Below are 6,399 nucleotides of genomic sequence, written 5' to 3'. Positions count from 1 at the left end.
TGATGGATTTCTGAAGTTCTGCTTCAGAACTATGTTATTCAGTTACTGCTGGACAGACTGCAAGTAGATAAATGGCAACAGACTTGTGATTTTCACTTATTTATCACACTCAAATTGCATGTAATTGCCAACCTGACTGATTCCGTCTTATTGCCGTTTATCGAGTGGTGGCAGATCCGCTTCACGTCTTTGAAGCAAGTATTCGAAATGCAATGAGGTCACAAGTTCATTGCACACGCTTGCAGTAATTGCAGCTACACAGCAAAAATGCCAGTGTTGATTTTTCAGTGTTAGTAGATTTCAACAGAGTTCCGAGTTAGTTCAACACTTAATCGAGTTAAAATAACACATCGGGAGTTGATTCCTGAAAAGTGTAAGTGTAGATTTTAGTCGTTACTGCATTTTAACACTGTGGGTGTTAAATTAGACCACACCTTCATTTCCTGTGGAGCTTCGCAATCCAGAATCTTCGGTCGCCATTTTTTCTTGCTGATGCGGTAAGTTTTATTCGGTTAAATATTAAGTTTTAGATTGATGTTAGAACAAGTAACATGATAACTAGTAAAAGAAATAGTATTTATATCAAAATACATCATCTTTAAGTGTCATATTTGAATTTTAACTGTTTTTGTTAAGCTGGGCTACTGCTAGCTAGAACTCTGCAAAGTACCAGTTTCTTTCCTAATATTCATTTAGCATAATCTGGCTATTGGCAGACTGTAATGAATATTACATGTTAATATATTTCACAGTTTTTATTAAATGCCTTTTATTTATTTTCGAATTAAACTGCCAAAGCCTTAGGGTCAGTGGTCTCAAACTCGCGGCCCAGAGGCCACTCGTGGCCCAAAGGCCACTTGCGGCCCACGTCAGGTGAGGTGAAGAAGTATAATGCAATTTGGCCCTTAAAGTGACTTTTTTTTGTCATTAGCCAAAAATGATTTAATATAAAGGCAATGAGGGCAGAGTGTTACCGGCCCTCATGGGTAGTGTAGTCCGTGCTGCGGGGAGAACGTGTGGAACTGCCCCTCCCGTTGTGTGTTTGAGCGCGAGAGAGGGAGAAAGTAAGAGCTGTTACCGATGAGAAATGGAAGAAGAGCGCATGTAAATATAATAATAACCACTGCCGCCAAAATGAGTGCCTGGTTGTAAGAAAGCTGTTAAGATTCGACTGTACACTGTGTTCGCTGACAGTAAAGCTACAAGCCCGACAACCCAGCGTATTGGCCAGAGGTGTCATTACCACGGTTCAGAGCCGCGGACCTGGCCGAGGTAACAAGAGAGTACAAACATGTGGAGGGATTGGCTTTGTTAGTTCAGTGAGAGTCAAAAACTAATGTGTACACTTATTTCTGCATTTTTATTTTGTTAAATATGAATAAAATTACAGCAGAAGTGCTGCAAAGTGTCTGACCAGAAAGAGAGGACCATTGTGTTAATTTGGTAGTTCAATTAAAGGCATCGGTTAGTTAAGAGGGAGAGGGGGGGATGCGTTCATATTTGCAGTTTTGTCTTGTTATACAATATTTGAAATTTAAAAACGAACAAACCAAACGCTACATTGTCAGGAATATTTGTGGGGAGGGTTTTTATCGCTTAAAATATATAAAAAATAATAAAATAGAAATATGGTTCCTACTAACCCCTGTGATAGTTGAGAGAATACTGTATTGCAGTCATGTTACACAGCTTGTACTACTTAAAAAATGGACCAAGGATGTTTTTCTTAACAAAATTTATTTTAACTCAGTCTAAAGGGACTAGACATGCTAGATATTTTGCAAAGAAATGGTGTTATATGCTGGACCTTATTTTACTCTTGGCAGGTGGTGATATGCTGGTTCCCGAGAAGAGATGAACTAATCAAAGTCAGCTTTTCAAGACAGCCCCAAGACTCTTCGCAACTTGTGTTCAAATGTGAGGCCGTTGTCAGGTGATAAATGCAAGGAAGAGGCACTCAACTGACATGAAACATGTCAAAGACAACATGAAGGTGACATTTCAACATAGGCAAAAAGTGGTTCAAGAACCTGCCATAGCTTCTACTGTCCTGGACCTTTTCCCAAGATTTCTGGATACACCTGGCTTGGTAAGGCATAAAATAATTTAATGACTGCTTTGTGGTTCCTTTGTTTGTTTTCTTGTTAATGTGTTGTTTCTGTTGTTACACTTTGTGTTTAAGATTGACCAAGACTTCACAATGCTGTTTTTTGGGGAGGAAGTGTCTGGTAAGTTCCTTGCAAAGTGGCCAACATTCTTCAAGCCAAGGATCATCAAAGATTGCAAAAATCTGTCCCAGAGTACAGAATTGGATGAGCTGCTCATTTCTGCACAGCGTTACTCTAACGAGGCTGGTAAGTGTAAGTTGGAAATGGTAGATTTTGCATGCCTTTACAGCATTTGCTTAATTCCCACAACACAATATATCACTCATTTCTGTATGGTATGAAAACAAGCTTACAAACATGTTAAACCTGAAATGACATTTAATGTAGTTTGAACACAAAAAAAGTTACATAATCTTACTATTGTTATGACTCGATATCTACTTCACTTGGTGGCCAGAAGATTTTAAGTCTCTAGAAATGAATTTTTATACCAAGGCGCTGGAAAACTGCCTTATTAGAAAAATTATCAGGTGTCTAAAATGTCATCATGGTATTACATAACGTGGGAAAATGACTGCTGTGGTCCTTTAAATGACAGTAATTGTGATGATCTTAATTTCTATTCTGTAGTTTGGGACTGCGAGGCGGCTGCCCTCTTTTGCTGCTTCACTTCACTCCATCATCTAAGGGAAGGACGTCTTCAAAGATTAGCACATCAGATGCTGCTCACCACCTAATGAAATTCATCAAGGTATGCTTTTTAGAATTGTATATTTCTCTTTTGATGAGAACAGATGCAAATTATCAACGGCTGATATTTTAAGATGGCAAGGTGATCCAACCTGCAGCAGATGTATCTGTCCCAGACAAGCTTGGTGTTGCAGGACTGACATGTCATTGTTTCTATTAAAACTAAATGTACACATTGAAACAAAAATAATTGTGCGCGCGGAGTGAAACATTTTAATATTGTCATAATTTCAAACAGCAATGCCTCAACATCAGATTATCAATTTTGTTTAATGTGAATCACTTGGTTTCTTTCTCTCCCTCAGGTGGGAGGTAGCACAGAGGCTTTTCTTAAGGCTGGCCCCACTCAGCCATTCGTCCTGTGGGTTGGAGAAAGAAAGAACATCATCCAAAGTTTCTACCCAAAGTTTCTACATTGTCCTAGATCAAAAGGTCATTCCCTGTGTGACACAGATGGGAGATGCAGGTTTTGACAAGGCAAAACTTTTCAAGGCACATTTTTTAATTTGCCGTGTCCTTTGATAAGGCATTGGACAACTTCTACACATTCATCCAGACCATCAAGTGTATGGCATTGATGTTGGCAGCGTGAAGGACAGTCCTCGGGTCAATGAAACAAGAGGAAGTCTTCACTGTACGGTTTAAAGATATCCACTATTCAGCACTTTGACTGGAAATGTTCATCTGTTACATTTGCAAGATACACCACACAAGTTGCTCAGTGTTATTTAGACATTTGAAGTTCCAGCATGGTTTGTACCCAGGAAAGTTTTTACGTTTGACCTGTGGAGAGCCTGGATGTTCATTTATCTTTCACACGTACTCTGGTTACAAGCGGCACTTATTCCGAGCACATGGAGACTGCGTTCACTCTGAGGTCATCAACAATTTTGAGCCTGTACCTAACGATGGAACCTCTGTTTCACAGCCTGTAAATGTGGCTCATCCCATGACAATAACTACACCGGTTCCAGTTGAAAAAAGGCAAATACTGAACATGTGCAGCTCTGTTATTGCTCAAGTACAATCATCAGGAGTTCCTGAAAGTACTGTACAGTGTTTAGTTGGTTCATTGGAGGAACTGGTTAATGACATCCATGCACATGCAAAACAATCCGTTGTCGACTGTTTGTCAACTGATACATCAAGAGAAACCTTAGAAAAAGTTGAGGATTGCTTTGATCAGCTTGAAAATCCATTTTCATGTCTTAACACAGAATCTAAAAGGATAAGATATTTTGAGCAAAAATGGAAAATAGTTGAACCCATAGAGCATGTTCTTGGTGTGCGTTTTGATGTACGCAAAGATAGAACAACAGGGACATACAGGCAAGTTCCTGTCAATGATAAATTCATGTACGTTCCTATCATGGGATCCCTTTCATCTATGTTTCGAAACAGTGAACTTTGTAGCAGTTTCCAGAAAAAAAAACTAAACATGGAGGGATTGTACAGAGATTTAAATGACGGCTCCTACTTCAAAAATCACAGTTTATTCTCACAACAAGAACATGCTCTCCAGATCCAGCTCTACTATGATGATTTTGAAACTGCTAATCCTTTAGGCTCAAAAAAGGGGGTGCACAAACTTGGTTGTATTTATTTTGTTTTGAGAAATTTGCCACCAGAGTTAAATTCTGTGGTGATGAACATTCATCTTGTAGCCCTTTTTCATTCAGAAGACTTAAAAAAATATGGGTTTGATCCTATCCTAAAGCCACTTGTTGATGATCTAAAGATTTTAGAGACTGAAGGAATGCAAGTGCCCTTTTCAGCCACACCTGTGAGAGGTTCGCTTTTTCAGATTACAGGTGACAACTTGGCTTTACATAGCATTTTTGGTTTTGTTGAATCATTTAGTGCAAACTATTGTTGTAGATTTTGTTTAACTGATAAGACAGAGTTGCAGTCAGTTTTTAGTGAAGATCATGTAGGCTTAACACTGCGTTCCAAAGAACTTCATTACAAACACTGTGGTGCCATTCAACAAAATCCTGCTTTGGCCTCAACATTTGGTGTAAAAAGAAATTGTTTACTCAATTCACTTCGGCTGTTCCATATTTCAGACAACTATGCTGTAGACATAATGCATGATCTACTAGAGGGAGTGGTGCAGTATGAGTTAAAGCTTGTGTTTCAGTACTTGATTAAGACCTCTTTGATATCCTTGAATTCATTGTCACAGAGAATTATAAGCTTTAACTACGGATATGCACAGAGAAGGAACAGGCCAGGTGGGCTAAAACTGGATGACAACAGCAAAGATCTTGGGCTTAATGCTGTGCAGTCATGGTGTCTTTTGCGGAATAGCCCATTGATTTTTGGAGATATCGTTTGCAGAAATGATGGACATTGGAACTTGCTACTTTTGTTAGTTCAAATTGTGAACATTGTTTTTTCACCCATTATAACTCATGGCATGACTTGCTATTTGAAACATCTGATTGCCGATCATCACAAGGCTTTCAAATCTCTCTTTCCAGAACGGAATTTGATTCCAAAGCACCACCTAATGATCCATTACCCACGCTGCATTAGAAAAATTGGGCCACTCATACATATGTGGTGCATGAGATTTGAAGCAAAGCACAAGTTCTTCAAAAGATCTGTAAAGAACTTTAAAAATATCACAAAAACACTAGTAAAAAAACATCAGAATCAATTAGCCTTTCATTTTGAAAATTTTTATTTTAAAAGATTACAGTTCGGCCCCATTAATGAAGTCTTGGCCAGCAGCTTAAAAGGCAGTGAAGCACTGAATAAAATGTTTGATGTTTCTTCTATTGTTTCTACAACTTCCTGGGTCAAAAGTTATGGTACAGAATATCAAGTTGGGATGTATGTTTGTTCTGGTGTTGAAAATGAGATGCCTTTGTTCAGTAAGATTGTCAGTATAATTGTTAGCGATTTCAATACTTATCTTCTAACTTGTAAGGTCTCAACAGTATATTTCAATGATCACTTAAATGCATTTGTTATTGAGGATGGATTAGATGTCTTTGCACTGATCTCTGTAGATGATCTGGTGTACTATAGACCTTATGATAGGCAATTTTCAAATGGCACTGATGACAAAATGTACATTGTCCCATACTGTAATTTTGTATGACTTGTTTACTTGTGGTGTATCTGAATACAAAGTATTTTGGAACGTTAATGTCGTGTATTTCTTTGTAATGGGTGGATGTTGGGGGTTAATTGTAGCAGTAGAGATATCAGAGATTAATGGGAGTTTATTGTAATCTGGTGGTATTAATGATTTGACTGACACTAGTGTTAGTGTTAGAAAATTAACACTATTCAGAGTTGAATTTTTTAACACCAGGGCTAGTGTAAAGTACCACCAACACTATTCGGTGTTAATTTTTAACACTTAACACCAGTGTAGAATATTTTTGACACTGGTCAGTGTTACTCAGTGTTAATTTTTAACTCTGTGCAGTGTTAAAATAACACTAGCTCGTTGTTAAAAATATAACACTTTGAAAAGTGTTAATTTAACACTCAAAAGAGTGGACACATATAGACACTTTTCTAGTGT

At 38.0% G+C, this 6,399-nt stretch overlaps 1 long non-coding RNA gene across 1 annotated transcript; it reads left to right on the top strand.

Moving 5' to 3' along the window:
* Positions 1-259: 259 nt before the first annotated feature.
* Positions 260-6,015, top strand: LOC146674985 (uncharacterized). The gene is made up of 5 exons (XR_014909767.1): positions 260-497; positions 1,827-2,089; positions 2,183-2,354; positions 2,739-2,859; positions 3,164-6,015. It is a non-coding gene; the product is annotated as an uncharacterized LOC146674985 (long non-coding RNA).
* The last annotated feature ends 384 nt before the right edge of the window (positions 6,016-6,399 follow it).

The sequence above is a fragment of the Rhamphochromis longiceps genome, linkage group LG3 (genome assembly GCF_057381845.1).
Source record: "Rhamphochromis longiceps isolate RC_006_pf linkage group LG3, R_longiceps_female_GT1.1, whole genome shotgun sequence".
NCBI lineage: Eukaryota > Metazoa > Chordata > Actinopteri > Cichliformes > Cichlidae > Rhamphochromis > Rhamphochromis longiceps.
This window is presented reverse-complemented; position numbering and strand designations above follow the sequence as displayed.